Source organism: Rutidosis leptorrhynchoides, chromosome 7 (genome assembly GCF_046630445.1).
Source record: "Rutidosis leptorrhynchoides isolate AG116_Rl617_1_P2 chromosome 7, CSIRO_AGI_Rlap_v1, whole genome shotgun sequence".
NCBI classification, from domain to species: Eukaryota; Viridiplantae; Streptophyta; class Magnoliopsida; order Asterales; family Asteraceae; genus Rutidosis; species Rutidosis leptorrhynchoides.
In genome coordinates, this window is record NC_092339.1 from 121,685,007 (window position 1) to 121,705,577 (window position 20,571).

Below are 20,571 nucleotides of genomic sequence, written 5' to 3' on the forward strand. Positions count from 1 at the left end.
GAAACAGAAATCGAGCGAATTTATACTACTTTGCCTGTCCCAGCCCTCCATGCGATCGGTTTTTGGGCATCATGGCTATGCGATCGCATGGCCCTCTGATCCAGCTCACACTCGTTTGAAGTTTTGCTTGTCGACATATTATTTAATTATAAATATAATATAATTAATTTATATAATTAATTATATATTATATTAAATTCACGTGCATAGTGGACTTGAAATTTTCTTTCCGATGACTCGTACATTGTCACTCAACTAATGTCTCGGTTCCGGTTTTTCGAACGTCCTTTCGTACGCTGATAAAACTTGTACTTTATGTTTCATGACTCGTACCTTTGTCAAAATATAGTCTTAAATTATCCCTAAATTATTCCACTTGAAATATAACTTATACATTTGAGTGTTTTGGTCATTTACTTCTATAAATCATCGTCTCTCTATTTGTTAATATATATATAATATCAAATCGTTTTATGACCAAGTTAATATATATTTTCAATATTAATAAACACTTTTTAAAATACACATCGTACGTTATTCATATAACTAATTCTAACAGTTAATATTCCTTATTATTGTATGTGTCCAAATTACGTTATTTAAACAAAAACATATTAACAATCAATTCTATAATATCTAAAAACGTTTTCACACATTTGAAACACAATCAATTGAATATTATGCAGTTTAGTTCTCCACTAACTTTTATCTAACTTTCGTCATCAAACACTTTACCATTTATTCCGAGTACCGTTAAAAAGGAATGATTTCTCAAATCAGCGTGGACCTCACAACAGAGACCCGTAACAATATCATAATCATTAAGAGACCTGATAAATATCTTTTAATTCAATCGTTTGGCATTATCTTTTAACTCCGTAGTTAAATATATCAATTAGATAATCAAACCAATAAGTTTAACGCACAATATCATTTACCTAACACTTTGTTACGTTTTCAAGTTATAGTATATATATTTATCTATTTACATATAATTGTTCGCGAATCATTGAGAACAATCGAAAGGTATCTGAATAGTTTCAAAATTTTGAGATTCAACTTTACAGACTTTGTTTATCGTGTCGGAAACGTTAAAGATTAAGTTTAAATTTGGTCAGAAATTTCCGGGTCATCACAGATAGAGATTTTGACGCTAACGCCATATGGAGGCGTATGTCAAATTTTAATGTGTTTACGCGGGGTGGAAGACACTCATATTTAGATATTAATAAAGCAGAGCTCCGTATAATACATAGATTTTTAGCAAACTCGATTAGACAAAGAGGTAGAAACAAGGAGAAAATGACCCTAAACGATTTATTCTACCTTAAGTGCATTCGAGACACTAGAGGCTTTGTTAATATCCCCTACTGTGTTGGGTTTTATTTGTCTAAAGTTGTGGAAGGAATACAGGACAGGGGAATAATAGGAGGAGGCATTTTTGTTACTCTCATTGGAGAGTACTTAGGTGTAGATAGGGAACACGGGGGTCCAATGATGGTAGTTGAGGAACATACCGATACTCTAGATTTACAGGTTTATAAGGGTGCAAAGGTACTAAAACGGAGGCATAATATGCCAAAACCATATCAGGGCACCCATCCACATGTAGAGAGGGGTTCGGATGAGGAGATGGAGGAAGCAGATGACATCAGGGATGTCATTAGGGATAGTTTTACTGACGTTTTCCAGCGTATAGATGAGGTGGAAATGAGTAATGAGGATAGGCATCGTCAGTATGAGCAGTGGCAAGCCGCGAATGAGTATGAGACTTCTAGGCGACGCCAACACGATAGCTGGCAAGTTCATCAGCACCAAATCATGAGCCAGCTATCATATCAGGTACCACATAACTACATCCCAACTCGGCCTGTTTTTTTATCCACCACATCAGCCCGACATGCGACCACCCTTTGACCTGTACGACCCCAACCAAGCCTACCAGAACACCTATCACCAACCATGGAACCCGAGTGATGATATGAACTGGAATCTCTATCCAAATCAATAGTGTTCCATTGGTGATTTCTTATCTTTTATTATTTTTATCTATTTATGCTAAACATTTAACATTTTGATACTTTTATGTAATGTTTAACATTTTTATTATTGTATACTAATATTTCATTTTTGTAATTTGAAAGTGGGATATTAAGTCCCATTTCAAATTACCATGTATGTTTATATTTGTATTGTATGTACTTTATCTCATGTACACAACAGGCTAAAACAGCGCATTCTCAAAGACTTGCATTAAGTTCAGCAAAAGCAACTAATTTTGACAACAAAATGCAAAATAAATGTGATATAACAACTGCAGGAATGAATAAATGATGTGCACCATTTATCAATCACACAAACAACAATATGTTTAGAAACTTTGGTAAAATTTAATCATTTTTCTACGCTAATCACCCTCAATAATTTAAATTGTTACTGATTTCTTGCAAATGAGGGCATTGCAAGATCTTAAGTGTGGGAAGGGATTAAATTCTTTCGGTTTTAAATTTTTTTTGACTTATACACTTGGTTTAATAGCCACCGTTAAACTTTACTAGTAACGCAGTAGTTTTATTAGAATCTAGTGCTCTCTGATAATAAAGAACAGCCCTAGTCTTATATACTGACTACCCACTTCTAGTCAAATTTTTAAATTTTTTTTAACTAAATGAACTCAAAATCATGTTTATACATATTTATGAACGATAAAACTAGGTGTTAACACCGAAATTATTGTTACCTCGGAAAGGACATAAATTGAGAAACAACCCAAAATGCTCGAGTTCATTTAAAATGGAATAGAAGAGAATAAAAAGACAAAGAAAGAAAAATAAAAGCCAAGTGTGGGAAAAATTTACCAAGTTATTTCGAACATATATCACATATTTTTGTACAAATAATTGAAGATACTTTTGTTTTGGACAATATTAATCAGTTTTACCCAATTTATTGTAATATAAATAGAATTTATAAGGAAGTACAGTCTTCCGAGAAAAAGACACGCGCTTCTTGATTTAGGTCAGGAAGTTGTCGTCCAGACCAGTTGTAGAGACTACGAAAAACCTTGAAAAGTTTTCTCAAAAATCGGCTGGAAATCCACGGACCTCAGCATCAAACAGGGTCGCCAAGTGGTCAGACTTATCCTATCCATGAGAGGATCTGTCTCGTACAATGGGGGGCACTGTGCAAATTAGCTTATAAGTCTAATGAATCAGATCCCCAGAAAGGATAATCTCCTTAAAGATCAAAAATCAACATTTAAGCCTGATATTACTCAATCCTTGAGATTGACCTTAAAGAATGAGAATTACAAACTCATGGAATTCGATGATATCTAAACTCGAGCTTAAATGAGAAAATATTTTGATCAAAATTACAAACCCATTTTCAATGCGTTCATTACCATTTAATGTAAAATACTGAGAATTCACCAGAATTCATTAGGTCACCTGAACCAAATCGGGTGTCAACTGTAAGAACGGTGGTTGCATAGCATGGTCGAAGACAGGACCTTGTGCCAAACCGAAAAACTATAGGGTGATCTTTACTATTGCTCCTACAAAGGATAGTAATTGCATCCGACATGATATAGACCATAATCAAAAGCATGTCATTAGACATTGCCTTAACAGTTGCTTGTTCAACGCTTTCCATTACAACTGGACGGTAGTTTACCGAAAGGTAATATACAGAGCAAGTATACTGGACGTGTTGCTTTCCCAATACAAGGTTAGCAAGTAGGTGACACAAAACCATAAGTTTTGAGCTAAAATTTTTAAATCTGAAACCCACAAAACCTACAAAAACATTTTGCAAACACCGGTGAAGGGTATTTCCGGAAAACTTGTCTATGGTAAAATCTAGTTTAAATTTTCAAAAGATCAAATGTTTTCATAAAGATCTAATTTCCTTAAAGGATCTAAATTTTTAGTCAGGTAGGACTGTAACCTACATCGTTACTATCATTGTTCATACCGTCGTATCAAAATCACTGATGTACAAAGTGTGAAGAATAAAGAAGTGATTCTAGTAAAGTTATATTCAAGCTTTATATTGCTTGAGGACAAGCAACGCTCAAGTGTGGGAATATTTGATAATGCTAAAAATGAACATATATTTTATAGCATTATCCTTCAAGAAAGACAAGCTTTTAGTTGCTATTGTTCTATTTACAAGTGATATTCGTTTAAATAATAAAAGGTGAAGACAAAAGACAGATTCGACGATTTGAAGATGCAAATGACCAAAATGCTAAAAAGTACAAAGTACAATCCAAGCAGTTCAATTTATTGATAAGAAACGTCTCAAAATTACGAGAGTACAAGCCGCAAAATGCAAAGTACAAGATATTAAATAGTACGCAAGGACGTTCAAAAATCCGGAACCGGGACATGAACCAACTATCAACGTGCGACGCAACGGAGCTAAAATTACAAGTCAACTACGCACACAAATATAATATAATATATAAATAATTCTATAAATTATTTATATATTATATTTATATTAAAAACCATCGGCAAATAAGAAAACAAAAGTACCTGAGCTGTAATAGGGAGCCATGCGATCGCATGGCCTGGAGGCACAAAAACCATGCGATTGCATGGAACACTGTAGCTGCCCAAGTCCTATAAATTGAAACGTTTTCTGCGAGTTTGTGTACACCATATTTCTCAATTACTCTCTATCTCTCAATATATATTTATAATTATTTTATAATTATAATTTTAATATTAATTTAATAATAGTAAGGTTATAGTGGTGAATGTTTTAAGTTTGTAAGTCGAAATTCTGTCCGTGTAACACTACGCGATTAATATTCATTGTAAGTTATGTTCAACCTTTTTAAATTAATGTCTCGTAGATAAGTTATTATTATGCATATTTAAGCCGACGTAATCGTGATGTTGGACTAAATATTAAAGACGGTGTTATTGGGTTTTGGACCATAATTGGGGTTTGGACAAAAGAACGACACTTGTGGGAATTGAACTATGGGCTATTAATGGGCTTTATATTTGTTTAACTGAATGATAGTTCGTTAATTTAATATAGAGATTTACAATTTGACATATCTATAAATAACTACAAACACTCGATCGGACACGATGGGCGGGATATTTATAAATACTAATAATCGTTCATTTAACCGGACACGGGGATGGATTAATAGTCAATGGACTCATTAAAACAGGGGTGGATTACGTACAAGGACACTTGGTGTAATTGTTAACAAAGTATTAAAACCTTGGGTTAAACACAGTAGATATCCTGGTGTAATTATTAAACAAAGTATTAAGACCTTGTTACAGTTTAAGTCCCCAATTAGTTGAAATATTTGACTTCGGGTACAAAGTTAATTTGACAAGGACACTCGCACTTTATATTTATGACTGATGGACCATTATGGACAAAAACCAGATGGACGTATCAAATAAACCAAGACAAAGGACAATTAACCCTCGGTAATAAACTAAAATCAACACGTCGAACATCATGATTATGGAAGTTTAAATAAGCATAATTCCTTTATTTCATATTTCATCGTACTTTTATTTATCGTCATTTTATTTATCGTACTTTAATTTATTGCACTTTTAATTATAGCATTTTTATTTATCGTCATTTACTTTACGCTTTAAATTAAGTTGTATTTTTATTTAATATTTTACATTATGTTTTAATTGCGACTTAAGACGTAAAATCGACAAACCGGTCACTAAACGGTAAAACTCCCCTTTTATAACAATAATAATATTACTTATATATATATTTTTATACAAATATAGTTTAAAAAAATATAGCGTTAAACTTAGCTGAGTCCCTGTGGAACGAACCGGACTTACTAAAAACTACACTACTCTAAGATTAGGTACACTGTCTATAAGTGTTGTAGCAAGGTTTAGGTATATCCATTCAATAAATAAATAAATAAATAACTTGTGTAAAATTGTAGCGTATTTAATATTATTTCGTAGTAAAATTAATAGTATTACGTACTACACCTCGCACACATCAAGGTGAAAGTCAAAGAGCTGGTGGTTCAGTTAAATCTCAACCTAATGAGAAAGATGGTGAAGCAACTGAGGAATGACGTGTGTAAATGTGTGTTCTTGTTCTTACTTTGTTTCAACTTTTAAATTTATATTTTCTAATTTACTTTCCACTTTTAATACCCTAACGAGCAACAAAACTCGATTAATGTAATATAGTATAAGTTAGGTATTGTCCAAGTGACTACAGAAGCGGATAAGAGTTGCATTTTTATATTATATTTATATTTAATTATTATTATATTATTATCTGTTAGGAAAGAAATAATAAGGTATAAGGTTATTATAAGATTTTATAATAAGACTATCTCATTAAAAGATAGAATTTTCTTATAATAAATTTAAATATAATTAAAAAAGTGGTTATTCGGACTTTAGTGTCATTAGAGATTTTTTTAATTATTTAGGTTCATAACTTATATTGATAATTAATAAGATAATAATTATAGACCGATTTTTATTCCTATTAAGAATAGTAAAACTAATTATCACGTAACAATCAATCATTAGGACTTAATTTGATTTAATTATGAGGAGTTAAACCTATCAGCTAAGTGGGCATACAAATCTATTATCCTGATTTCATAGAATTCATATAATTACATAATAAATATCACTAGGTTTTGCGAGGAGAACTTAGACAATATTCAATCAGACTGACAAATAGATAAGCTAATAAACCTAATTATATCAAATTTAGTGATGTGATAATATGTAACCTAACCAAATTCCCTTGCAATTGTCATACAAATTTACAAAAACTATGGTTCTTTTGAATAAGTCTAATAAATTAATAATCGGTATACTAGCGTATTCATTATTTTTCCATAAATTACTCCTAATAATCCTTGATTTGATATCATGAAATTTAAACACCTATTCAATGTGTCTAATCTTCTAGTTGAATTAAATCAAGCAAACATATAACTTAGAATTAATGATGTGTTAACCTAAGCTTTGTATTTACTTTTACATCAAGGATTAAAACATAATTTCAAATTATAGCAGCAATAAATAGATCAATAATTATCACACAAACCTAAATCCCACAGTTCTTATCAAGACCAAAAACTATGAAATTTTAACATCATAGCCATTGGCTCTATGAAGCACAGTCGGCGGCTGTAACTCCATACCCGACGGCTTCATACAGTTATTTTCAAAATCGTCTTTTTTGTCCTAATAACTACTATGAACGTTTAGTTCATAGTTCGAGACGAAATTAAATGCATGAACTCAAATGTAAACAAAGTTAAAAAGATTGCGGTAAAGATAAATAAGATTCGTACCTTAAAAGAAAAAAAGAAATTAAATCTTTAATTAAATCTACAATCCAAAAGCAAATTACACTTAATTTAAACTTCAATTATAAGAAAATTTATAACTAAACCCTGAAAACTGAATTGAAAATTGTACACTAAGTGTATATATTGATTGTATTTTGAAACCTGAAAATTTCGACCTCTATTTATATTTGAAGTAACCGGCTTAATATTCGGCGGCTATGATAAGAACAGCCGGCGGCTGTCAACATTTATCCCAAATCGGACTCATTTTCTTAATCACCAAGTATCTTGAGGCTCGAGTAATTCCATATGTAGCTCCACAACCGTCGGATTTTATAGTCACAACTGGCGGCTTCTTCTCTTTGCATCCGATTCAAATTCTATTTCCTTATTTATGATGACTTTGGCGTCAAGCATACGGAAATCATCATAACAGCCGGTGGCTTTAGTGGATTTAGTCGGCGGCTTTGCCTTGATATTTCTTGGGCTTTAAGTCTTTCTCGTTTTTGACTGGTTACGGAACTTTTGGCAATTTACACTCCATAGCCGGCAGCTATGCCTGCTTTCAGCCGGCGGCTTTGACCATTTTTCTGTTTTTATCCTGTTTTATCACATTTACTAAAGCAAAATGTTAAAAAAATACCTTTTTACAGAATTTTAATAATAAATATATAAGAAACTATTTAAAATTATGATCAAATACCGAGATAGCACCCTAAAATGATTATAAAAATATGTATAATTTAGGCGTTATCAAATTCTCCACACTTAAACTTTACTTGCCCTCAAGTAAACTGAAACTATATCTATGAAAATTTTAAATAAATTAAGAGATAATTGTCAACAATTTAATCAAGTATTCTTTAAACCTTATGGTAAGTCAAGTTCAACAAAAACTTCTATCCTTCTTAAGAGAATGGAAATCTATCAACTTTTTCTTAGGCAAAGAGTTTTAATTCAGACTTGTATAATTTATAAGAAAATTTTAATTCTTGGTGCAAGTGCCCAATCAAACATCCAAAAAGAAAAAGGTTAGCATTTAAAAATCAAAAGTTAAAAGTTAAGTCAAAACTCAAAAATATACATTGGTTAGAAATGATTATATATATCTACTTAATCAAACTTTATAAAAATTAGAATTCTTAACGTGACCCTCATTCAAAAAATAGATAAATAGAATCTAAATCAGAATGTCAATCATAACTAAAATCATACATATGTTTGTGTTTTTGTCCACCTCCACCTTAACTTCGTAACTAGCCAAACTCATACCCTTGTCTACATTAATATTAAGTGCATAAGTATTAAGTTAACGTTTACCAATGAACCTCTTAATTCTAGTTAGAAACACCCTATATGACAAGCCAGATGAATATGTCTTGCTAATAATATATCAATGATAATCACTCTTATGCCTTCAGTGGGTCCATGCTTATTATGCCCTATGGTAGGGGTTATAAGTTCACAATCGTTTCACATATTTGGCATGTTCTTTACATGATCACTTCACTATAAGATGATAACTTCCTTGTCCATGTAGCAAACTTTCGACTAACCAATCCCAAACTGTAAAAAAGGTTTTAGGTGGCTAGGTGATCTAGCACCCCATAGGATTAACTCTTTTTTTTTTCACTCACATATTTTCAAATAATAGCAAACCTAATAATAATGTATGAAGGTAGTGGTAGTGGTAGCGGTGGCTTGTGACTTAAAAGTAATTCAGCCTTTTCATAGGAAAGAGCTCTACAAGTGTTGTACTAGTGACAATTATTATTATTATGCACTTAAATATTACTGTGTAATCGTGGAATCCAGTAAAGAAATCCACTCTGAGTCAAACAAATCAAAAAGTCACAAACACTATGATTATAATAGCCAGATATACTTGAAATTCTAATTTAAACCAATCATTTCTAAGCACAAATGAGTTACATTGTCACTTAATGTTACTAAATCTAAATAAGATAAAGTAAGATTAATTGCAACATTAATAACCAAAAATTTACAACAACCAAATTAGATTACCAGCACTCTATATATTTGGATATGTATTCAGACATTATTTCTAACACCCTATATATTTGATTATATATTCAAGTGCTAGCAATAGTTAGAAAATTAGTAAAAGACAAAATAAAAATTCCCTTATTCTGTTTTACATCACAAAAGTGAGTATAGATTGTCTTTAAATTAAACTTTAAAAATTCACAAGTCTTTATTCTTTTAACTCTCATAGTCAACAAGGATCCCTAAATAAAAATCTAAGATGATTATTACAATCTTCACATGTTACTATAGACTTAAAAATAAATCTAAAGGGTTTTATCTCTAGAAAAATTTAAAAATTCCCACCATTTATTAGGGCATAAAGTTTGTATCAATTACACCAACTTTTTAAGATAGTTTCTCAGTATTTCCTTTAAAAATTTCAAAAATTATTTTGGTATTAAATCAAATGAAGAATTCACTTCCCTCGTCACACTAAAGATTATGCAATATCCTCACTTGCATAAAATTAGACTTATAAAAACTATTGAAAGACAAAATAGTAAATAGGGAGTAGAATTATGTTACTTGGAATATAATTGTAATCAAAGGGATATTTGCAGAATTATTCCTCAATATATAAACTTAACAGAAACTTAAAAGAAAATTAAAATAACTTTGAAAAAAACAAGCAACATAACTTTTATTCATAAATACTTAAACATAAACATAAACACAATCACATAATTGTTACACACAAAAATAAATAAAACAAATAATCCTAATAAACAGAAAAATAAAAAAGATAGATGATTTTTTATTACAGAGTCATTTTCTCGACTCTTCTTCCTCTTTCTCATTCTTCAACATTAAAGTGCTCATCTGCAACGATTTCCTTTTCATTCCCTTTATTCTTCCATCCTTCAATCACTCTTACTTCCTATACTACTTTCGCAGCTTCCAATTTACTTTTATGATTAGGCTTCTCATGCTCCATGTGAAGCTCATATATCTGCCTCCTAAGATCTTCACTCACTTTATATTGTTCCTTCAAAAACTCTAGCGATACTTCATCCACAGTAATCTCTATTCCTCAATTAACTAAATATCTAGCCTCTTCATCTCTTTTTTCCCCACACTTTTCTCTTAGCATATTCACACACTTCCAATAACAAGATTTACGTAGGTGGATTGGAATGAATTCACCTCAATTCCATTGTCGAACAATAAGGGTATTTTCACGATAGGCAATGGTTGCATTGGCAGTAGCTAAGAAAGGACGACCTAGAATCAATGGAGTGAATGGAGCTTCAGGCATATCCATTACTAAGAAATCAACCAAAAAATTGGCACATCCAACTTTTACTTTCACACTCTTTACGATTCCCAACGGATGGTATAATGAATTATCAACTAATGAAATAACAGAGTTAACCGGCTCAACTTGAAGAAGACCAAAATGGTTAAATGTTTTAAATGGCATCAAATTAACACTAGATCCATTATCCGCAAGAGCTCGAACGGAAATTGGTCCTTGAATCATACAATGAACATGAAATTCATCAGGATCAGAACGAATAACGGGAAACACAGAACTTGATTTGTTTTGGTTATTGTGAGCACGAATACCATTATAATCAAGAACTTCTCTTCTAGCTCCTTCCATCCTTACAACTTATTCTCCTCATAACCTTTTCTCATAGCTTCAAATCATCACAAGAGATCCAAAATTCTGCAGGATGCATATAATCCATTGGCTTTCTTCTCATCTTCATCTAATAATAATTCTAACCACTCTACTGTATCCTCAGTTGTATATGTATCTTTCTCGAACTTAGACTTAGAATCTTCAATAAGAACATAATCAGGACTCTTATTCAAACCACCGGCAGTTTCATTAACTTCTTTCGATAACTCTTCATCATTCATTTCATACTCCTACATCGGTTCAAGCTTATACTCATCAGCTTCTTCTTCCTGTTCAATGACCTCGTCAATAACTTCCTCAGCAACACTCTCAGAATTTCCCCACATACTTCCCCAAAGTTTAAAATTTTCTTCTATTTTCATCAATTTTCCACACAAAACCCTTGTTTCCATTATTCACCTTCAAAAATCTCAAACTTTGTAATGACATTTACTTTCTCAAAAATGAACATTCTTAGGTTTCTCAGTAATCAGATTATTCTTCCCCTCAACAAGCTGAAATATTTTCGTGACATTCCTTTCAAGGTTCTGAATTGACGCTTGATGATTGTTCTGAACTTGAGAAAGCTGAGACTTTATAACTTCATTTAGCATCATTTCGAGTTTTTATAAATGAAAGAATATTATCTTCAAGGTTAGGATGTTTATCACTTTGATTGTTGGCTGGAACATTTGGAATGAAGGGGGCTCTAAAAGGATAAAACCTCGTTAGATTCTTAGGAACAAAAGTATTGTTTTAATAAGGAACTTGAAAGTTATTGAACGGAAAATAGTTTGGATTTCCACCTTGATAATTCTGCTTAGCATAAGAAACATTATCTACTTTCTCTATTATCATACTACTAACACAATCCTTAGTCAAATATGGACCTGAACACTTTTCACAACCTATCTTTATTAAGTGCATCTCCTTAGTAATCTTGTCCATCTGCCTACCTAAACTTCCTAACTAAGCATTCATGGCTTTCATTAAATCATCAGCTTCATAACCAACTGAACTAACTGAGTGAGTTAGACCTAAATCTTAGTGTCATTCATGAGAGTGGGCATCTAATTTATCTATTAGAGCATAGGCTTCGTCAGAAGTTTTAGTCATGATGTTTTCTCCAGTTGATGTATCAATCTCTCTCCTAGTAGCTATGTCACAAAATTTGTAGAAGATATTTACCAACTAAAAATTATTTAACCCATGTTGTGGACAATCTCTTAACAATTGTCCAAATCTTACCTACGCTCCATACTAAGTTTCATTTTTCTTCTGTCTAAAGTTTGAGATTTCGGTTATAAGATTGATAGTTTTAGACGCAGGAAATAATCGAGTAAGAAATTTTTCCACCATTTGGTCCCACGTAGTAATTTCACCAACCAAAAGAGACTTCAACCAAATTTTGACTTCATCCTTTAAAGACCATGGAAATAAATGAAGATAACTGGTTTCATCTTCAAAAGCTCGGATTTTGAAGAGATTAGAAATTTTCATTGAATTGGCGTAAATGCTCATTTGCATCCTCCTTAGAAGTACCTCGGAATTGATTATCTTTGATAAGATGGAGTATTGGAACTTTGATTTCAAAATCTTGATCGATTTCGCGTTGAGTAATTGAGTGTCCAATACCTTAACGGCCTGCTTTCATCACATCCTCCATAGAATGGTTTGCAGCCATTTCAGGTTAATGTGGTAGATTATAAAAAGGATTAACAAATTCAGGTTCAGAAGTTTAGCCTTCTTCGAAATTAGAAGTTTCATCTTCTTCAAAATTTATTCTACTGGAATCAATTACGTCTCTAATTCGTTTACAAGCTAAATAGACTAATCTTTTCAGAACTGGATTTTGGTTCTTCGAGTTCAATATTGTAACACCCCATCAAAATCCCTTTGACGGAACGTTAACTCTGGTCCCAGTGCTTGGCTTGACTTCTACGTAACAGCAACAATTTACAGCGGAAGCAATTAATACCTGAGAATAACAACACGCAAAAACAGGTCAACAAATAATGTTGGTGAATGAACATGTTTAAAGTAATGTAACAGTATCTGAAAAACAGTTATCAGAAAAATAGTTTAGTTTCCTTGACCACGAGATTCTATCGTTTGCATAAACCGAGCACCTGAATACTAGCAATGACCCGAGTATAGAAGCCACTATACCCGCCTTACCTCGTAAAATGTTATACACTTGTTCAAATGTATTTAATGTTCAAAGTAAATACACTACAATTTTTATAGCGGGTGAGGTTTTCAACCTAATGGATCCGTCCATCTAAATTGTGCTTACACCGATGGTATTAAAAGTTTTCAAGCTAGAGGCTTTTTGAACAAACTCATTATGCATATGTGTAGTACTCATGTCAATACAAAGTATTTGAAAACGTAAATATTACAGCGTGTATTCTCATCCCTGAAAACATGTAAAAAGCGGGACTGTAGACTCACCTTTGAATAAGCTCGGATTGAAAAGTGAACAATTAACTTGTACGATTTATAGTCGAGTAATGCAACCTAAGTATACGTATGTAGGTTGGTCAATATATGTATCTTAAATAAGTGTGGTTTCATAGTGTACGTTGTCTTATTGCTTGACTCGGCGCGTTTCAAAGTAAAAGTCAACTATATCATGCAAGTCAAACAAAGTCAACCGAAGTCAAACCGAAAGTCAAACTTGGTCAATGTGGTCAACGAAAGTCAACATCAGTAGGTTCATGTCAAATATTGGTCAACATGTCAAACCTAAGTCAAACAATACGTTTTAGGTCATGAATGATCATTTTCACAATTTCAGTTTATCTTTATGCGCAAAGTTCATGAACACGTAGCATACTTAGCACATTAAAAAGGGTATCCTGAGCAATTGCAATAATCGGATTCATTGATATTCCTGGTATAGTAGATGCTATCACACATGCTGCTCCCATTTCGCTCGCCGCTACTACGGGAATCGCTTTTGCTTTCTTTTCCTCTGGCTACTAAGATGTTTCAGTTCGCCAGGTTGTCTCTTGCCTGCCCGGGTGCTTCACTCTAAGGCGGAACGCTCCCCTACCGATGTATTTTTACATCCCACAGCTTCGGTAGATAGCTTAGCCCCGTTCATCTTCGGCGCAAGAGCGCTCGATCAGTGAGCTATTACGCACTCTTTCAAGAATCCTTTTCTTTTTTTATATATAGAATATATAAAGAAAAGATAAAAAAGTAACCCATCCAATGGTATTTAACATCCAAAAAACTGCCAAATAAAATGCGTCCCAAGCCGAAATATGATGAATCCCCGGAATGGGTAGAAATCTAAAGCGATTTTCAATGCTTTGCTTATGTTGCAAAAACGAAGTGGCTTAGACAAATCTTTTTTGTCGATAACCTCAGACCAATCAATCAAATATGGATTAATACGTAATCGATCGAACACTACTTCAAAATGGCTCTTCTGCTCAGAAACGAAATGTTCCAAATGTTCCTGGAAATTTTTGCTCCCAGTGGACCATTTGTATCTATATGCATCAGGATCCCGATTCATGGATCTCTCGGTTCGAGAAAAAAAAAATAAGAGGATCGAACCATCTCTTCTGACTCTTTTTCAAATTCGATAAATGTTGGTTGATCGTATATTTCATTAGAGTTCTATGATTCAGAGTATCCTTCCACCTAATTACCCTATTTCCTTTATGGGGAAGAAATAAAATAAAGGAACCCGCAAATATTGGTAAAACTACAATTATTGTTAACCAAGGAAAGTTGTTCGTGGTAAAGACAAGATACACTTGGACCAGAAAAACCTGTGCCCAAAAATAATATAGTAGCTGTTAATACGAATAAGATAAACTCTGTTATAGCCATTTCTGTACATTCAATGTACTCTACGGATAGAGGAATACATAGAGTTGAACATAGTAAAATAAGAAATTGAAAGATTTCGTTGAAATTGTTCGTTTGGAAATATATATCATAAGAAAGAGAAATCTTTACTTTTTTTTTAAAGGAATTGTCAATGAAATGATGTTAAAGTAAATAAGCTAAATACATTGAACAAAAAAAAAGAAATATCATATCATTGTTAAATATTTCAATTTTCATATTTTAGGGATGCAATTTCTTTTTCCTTCCACATATTATGGGTAACGTAGGAGACATCTCTATTTTCCCCCCCGGGAATCTTTAGAATTACCACTGCTTAGCTTTCAATTCGCCTGAAGTCATTAGAGGGATCTTTCCTATCAAAATTGTTTGTTCTTGGATATACCACATTATTGGTTGATAGAGAATCAAAGTAGATTTTCCAATAAATTACGAAATGCTATAGTTCTTACATATGATTTCTGAATTTATTCAAAAGTAATTCGCGATTGGAAAACTTCCTTTTATAGATCTTGATTCACGTAGAAATTCCGCAATTCTAGTCCTAGTTAACCTGGTGAGACTCGAATTCCCGCTGGTAGCATAGAATTACAACAGCCCTGCCAAAACCGCTGCAGAATAAACTAATTTAAAAATAGGATAACATGCTCGATAAGGCATGAGTTCTAATATCATAAGTGTTTCTTCGTAGGAACGCCCACGCAGTTTGTGAATAAGTGTAAGTGATTGTCTGATAATGAGCAAGAAATATCCGTCTTTCTGCTAAAGAGGATGTATTGAACTGATTTGGCGGGACCACCACCCAATAGCACGCTGCCACCTAGAGAATCTCCTAATTGTTTCAGAGCAACTAGAAAGAGATTCTTTAAGAAATTTTCGGGATTTTTATCCATATTTCATTTTAAAGTCAATTTAAAACTGAAAAAGTCTTTTTTTACGAGGTATAACTAAAAATTCTTATGAAATCGACCATAGATCAATTCCCCTTGAGGGACTGGATCGGAAAAAAGAGCGATTCTAGTTGTAAGATATCTAATGAAACCGTCGCTGGAATTGAGATAATATTCAAAGAGAAAGATCTCAAATATCTGGAGTTTTTCTTTGTATATTATAGGGATGATCCGATCCGCAAGGACCATGAGTGCAATGCGGTGGATATAAAACACCTTTATATCAACCGGCCAGAACCATGTGAATCAAGTAGTGTAGTGATTCACGCGGTTCTTGCTTTGATGTTATTTGACGTACAATAATTTCTATATGCCTATTATGTATCTGCACCCCCTGGGATCGATAAACCTTTTGGACCTTATTAACCAAAGAGATACGACTTTGCACTATGGCTCAATCTTTAGTCAATCCTAATTTCCGATAGGGACAGTTGACAACTGAATCCTATTTTTCTCATTTGGCAGCCTCACGGATAATTTCATTACCCTCAGTAGCAAGATCGCGTCCCTCATTACGAGCTTGTACACATGCTTCTAGAGCTACTCGGTTAGCTACGGCACCAGGGGGATTATTCAGGGTGGGCTCAATGGATAACGGGGATGGAATAGCAGTTGGATGGTTAGCACATCCTATCTTTAGAGATAAAGAAGGCCGTGAACTTTTTGTACGTCATCATTTGAATCAACGGGTAAAAAATAAAACCTATGGTACGGAAATAAATAGAGCTGCTTATCATGATGCATTATATTTGTTCGATACAATGTTGTCAATATATTATATGGTAGCGGCAGGAAATTCTTTGGCCTTGAATCAAGGTATTCAGGAACAACAAGTTGTTCCAGCTCGATATCGTCAAGAATTCCTGATTAAAAAATCTCTATTTGATAGGGCTTCTTCCTATACCTATGAATTCCGTTGGCTTTCCCTCTGTATACATCTAAAACTAAGTTTCTTCATTAGACAAGAGAAGAAACTCTCACGTCCGGTTCTGTAGTAGAGATGGAATTCAAAACAAACCATGTAATCTACGATTTATCGCAGATTACATGGTCTAGATTAGTCCCACAAAAATGGAGAAATGGACTAAATCAATGCCATACATCTCATCTCACACCGGGTAAATCCTTAACCCTCCCCCCCCCCCTTACTAAGACTACAGAATGTTCTTGTGAATTATGGCCAATACCGGGTAATGAAATCCATTGTAAGATCCCCATTAGACACTGGAATTCTGTCTGCTATTATAAGAAAGTGCTTCTGAATTCGGACACATACTTCGCGAAATGGTTCATGCATGTTTGTTGCCAGGAGCGACAAGATCGAGTTGGTAAGGATTAAACAATCTCTTTATTTCATTTCTATGATCGATGATCATAGACAGCCCCTTTACCATTCTGTATAAATAGGCTATGGAAACACTTACTCGAAATCTCACTTATCATATTCCTTTGTGGAAGACAGAATTTTTTCTGAAGAATTCGCCATGATATATCTGATCCATGCATAATATCATGAAAAATGGATACAATTTTTTGACTGCTACTTAGTATCGGCAATAGGTCTGAAAAAGTATCTAAAAATAAAAACTTTAGATATCTGTACCCTGTCGAAGTAAGGAACCATGGCATATATTTTTGGAATAGATTCCATTTTGAGAGAGTTGAATAAGCACTATCTCGTTGAAAAGTTCTATACATCTGCCCTTTCTCAACGCATTTATACTTAGCACATTATCTCATAGTACAATAATTTAAGTAAACATGACAAACTACAGATCATAAATATACTTAAAATCAATTCCAAAAGTCTGACCAGGGACTCATACGACAATTAAAAGTCAGGAATCAGAAGGGATACATTTGGGGTTTGCCAAGTCAGTTTCTGACCGCGCACTGATTTCATTTTGGCTATAACCGGAGTTAGGAACATGCAATTGATACAATACCAGTGGCCATAGTTCAAGGACAAATCAAAGTAACATATATAAAAAATATAGTAACTTTTATTTAGCCAATTTGTACAGTTTATTCGTGCAATTTGAACATTCAGTTTTCAGATCAAATCAGAATTCACATAAAGTATAGCTCTATTGTGCCCAATGCATAAGGTTTCAGAGATTGACATAAACTAACAATAAGTCACATATCATGTTAAGTTTCATTTTCCAGAAGAATACATGCTCATGCAATTCACATAATCCACAGAGTACAAAACCGTGAGCAATTTGCAGATTCGATCCTCATTTAGTTAGTCATATTCGCACGCGATTATCCGAAGAACTAGATACAATTAGCCTATGATATCTACATGAAAGATGAAGTACTTTTTGTCTACTTTTCAAATATGCAGAGATTTAATCACAGAAGTTAACACATTTTATCATACAAGGTTATTTTCATGCAAGTGCTGTATAAAACTACTTTTACACTAATTCAAGCATATCTCGGGCTATACATAAGCAAACGACATGATATCCTAGTCTAAATTGAGTATTTTTAAATTATATTTCCAGTGGTATAAGTCTTACATGCCAATTCGTTGTCTATCAATACCAGATTTCTGATCAAGCAACAAAAACACAACGATAATTCAAATTGACATAACTTAATCATACGGAAATGAAATCAAGCGAATCCAAAGCCTAAAATCAATAGTTTTTCGCAAGGAATCTGATTATAACATAATAATTAACATTTGAAAAACTTCATTTTTCTGATCATGCAAATACAAATTCGTTTTTAAACCCTAGCGCATCAAACAATCAAAATAACGATAACGATTAACACGTACGCGTATAGACTTGAGCAATTGACAACATAACTATGAAACTCTCATGAAAATCAGATTTTAAGAATTAGGGTTTATGCAATTATACCTTTGATCGCGAAAAGAATTATATCAACGCGTAGAGCACGAAGGGAATTACAATCTTTGTGTTGAAAGCTTAATCTAAAAATTAATTTTTGATGTGGTGATGGTGGGTTGAAGGTCGACGGCCAAGAGGGAAAGGGAGGGAGCCAAAAGTGTCGACTGTATGTATGTGTGTGTGTAGGGTTCCAGTTTACTTGCAAGTAATATAAATTAGGGCCTAAAAACCACACTAATTAAGCATAAGTCCACTAAAATAGTCCATTAAGGGTGCCTTGGGTGGAATTCGGCCGATTGGCCCAAGTGAGGGGGTTCCGGGCTCGTGTTGTCCAATTCCTTGTACTCTTGGTCCGTTTCAAGTGTCGTTTAGTCGTACCGAAGGCCCGAAACGCTAACCCGATCGTTAAACGCAACCAATTGTTTAATTTATTAAAAACCCAATAAATTAAATATTTTAAAAAGTTAATAATTAATAAAATTAATTATTAAAATAAACCTGAGCGTTTCGTTGCTCAAAAAGCTATTATTAAAATCGTATCGTTTTTTATCGTATTTCTTTATCTGAAATATTTATTCGAATTAATATCTACCCATATTAATTATTGTAACCCTCCGAAGATCAAGTACGCATTTAATACACGTAAACGCACAAAAGTTAAATAATCGTCGTTAAATACACTAACGGAAGGTTAACGGGAGTAACGGAAAAATCAGGGTTGTTACAAATATTCAGAGATCGGGTCATACAATGGCGAATGACCTATGAAAGATAAATTGAATATATTTTAGACTGAGATTTTTTGGAAGAGGGATTAGGATTTTTAATTATATATATATATATATATATATATATATATATATATATATATATATATATCACTTAACAATAAATAAATAAATAAACTTTCAATATATTGAATCTTACAATACATAATGGCCAGGCAGCAATAGGGATTAGGCAGGACCCTTAAAATCGGAAAATCCAGCAACCTAACCCTAGAGATTCTTAGACACCATTCATCATGAAATATCAATAAACTAAAAATAAATTTAAAATTTATATTTTTACCGCAATCGCCGACAGCGGCGCCAAAAAGTTGACGTGTGTAAAAATGTGTGCTTGTGCTTACTTCGTTTCAACTTTTAAATTTATATTTTCTAATTTACTTTTAACTTTTAACGCCCTAACAAGCTACAAAACCCGATCAAGGTAATATAGTAATTAGTAAGTTAGGTATCGTCCCAAAGGACTACGGAAGCGGATAAGAGTTGTGTTTTTATATTATATTTATATTTAATTATTATTATATTATCATCTCTTATGAAATAAATAATAAGGTATAAGGTTATTATAAGATTTTATAATAAGCTTATCTCACGAAAAATAGAATTTTCTTTATAATAAATTCAAATATAATTAAAGGAGTGGTTATTCGGACTTTAGAGTCATTAGAGATTAATTTGATTGTTTAGGTTCATAACTTATATGATAATTAATAAAATAACGATTATAGACAGATTTTTATTCCTATAAAGAATAGTAAAACAAATTATCATGTAATAATTAATCATTAGGACTTAATCTGGTTTAATTGTGATGAGTTAAACCTATCAGCTAAGTGGGCATACAAAGCTAATATCCTAATTTCTAAGAATTCATATAATTGCATAATAAATATCATCTAGGTTCTGTGATGAGAACTCAGACAATATTCAACCAGACTGACTAATAGATAAGCTAATAAACCTAATTAGAATAAATTTAAAAATGTGTTGATATTCAACCTAACCAGATTCTCTTGCAATTGTCATACAAATTCTCTAAATTAATTATCACTATATATGCGTATTCATTATCTTTCCATAAATTACT

At 32.7% G+C, this 20,571-nt stretch overlaps 1 non-coding gene across 1 annotated transcript; it reads left to right on the top strand.

Moving 5' to 3' along the window:
• Window positions 1–12,216: 12,216 nt before the first annotated feature.
• LOC139860860 (small nucleolar RNA R71) lies at window positions 12,217–12,323 on the top strand. Its single transcript, XR_011763480.1, has one exon. It is a non-coding gene; the product is annotated as a small nucleolar RNA R71 (small nucleolar RNA).
• The last annotated feature ends 8,248 nt before the right edge of the window (window positions 12,324–20,571 follow it).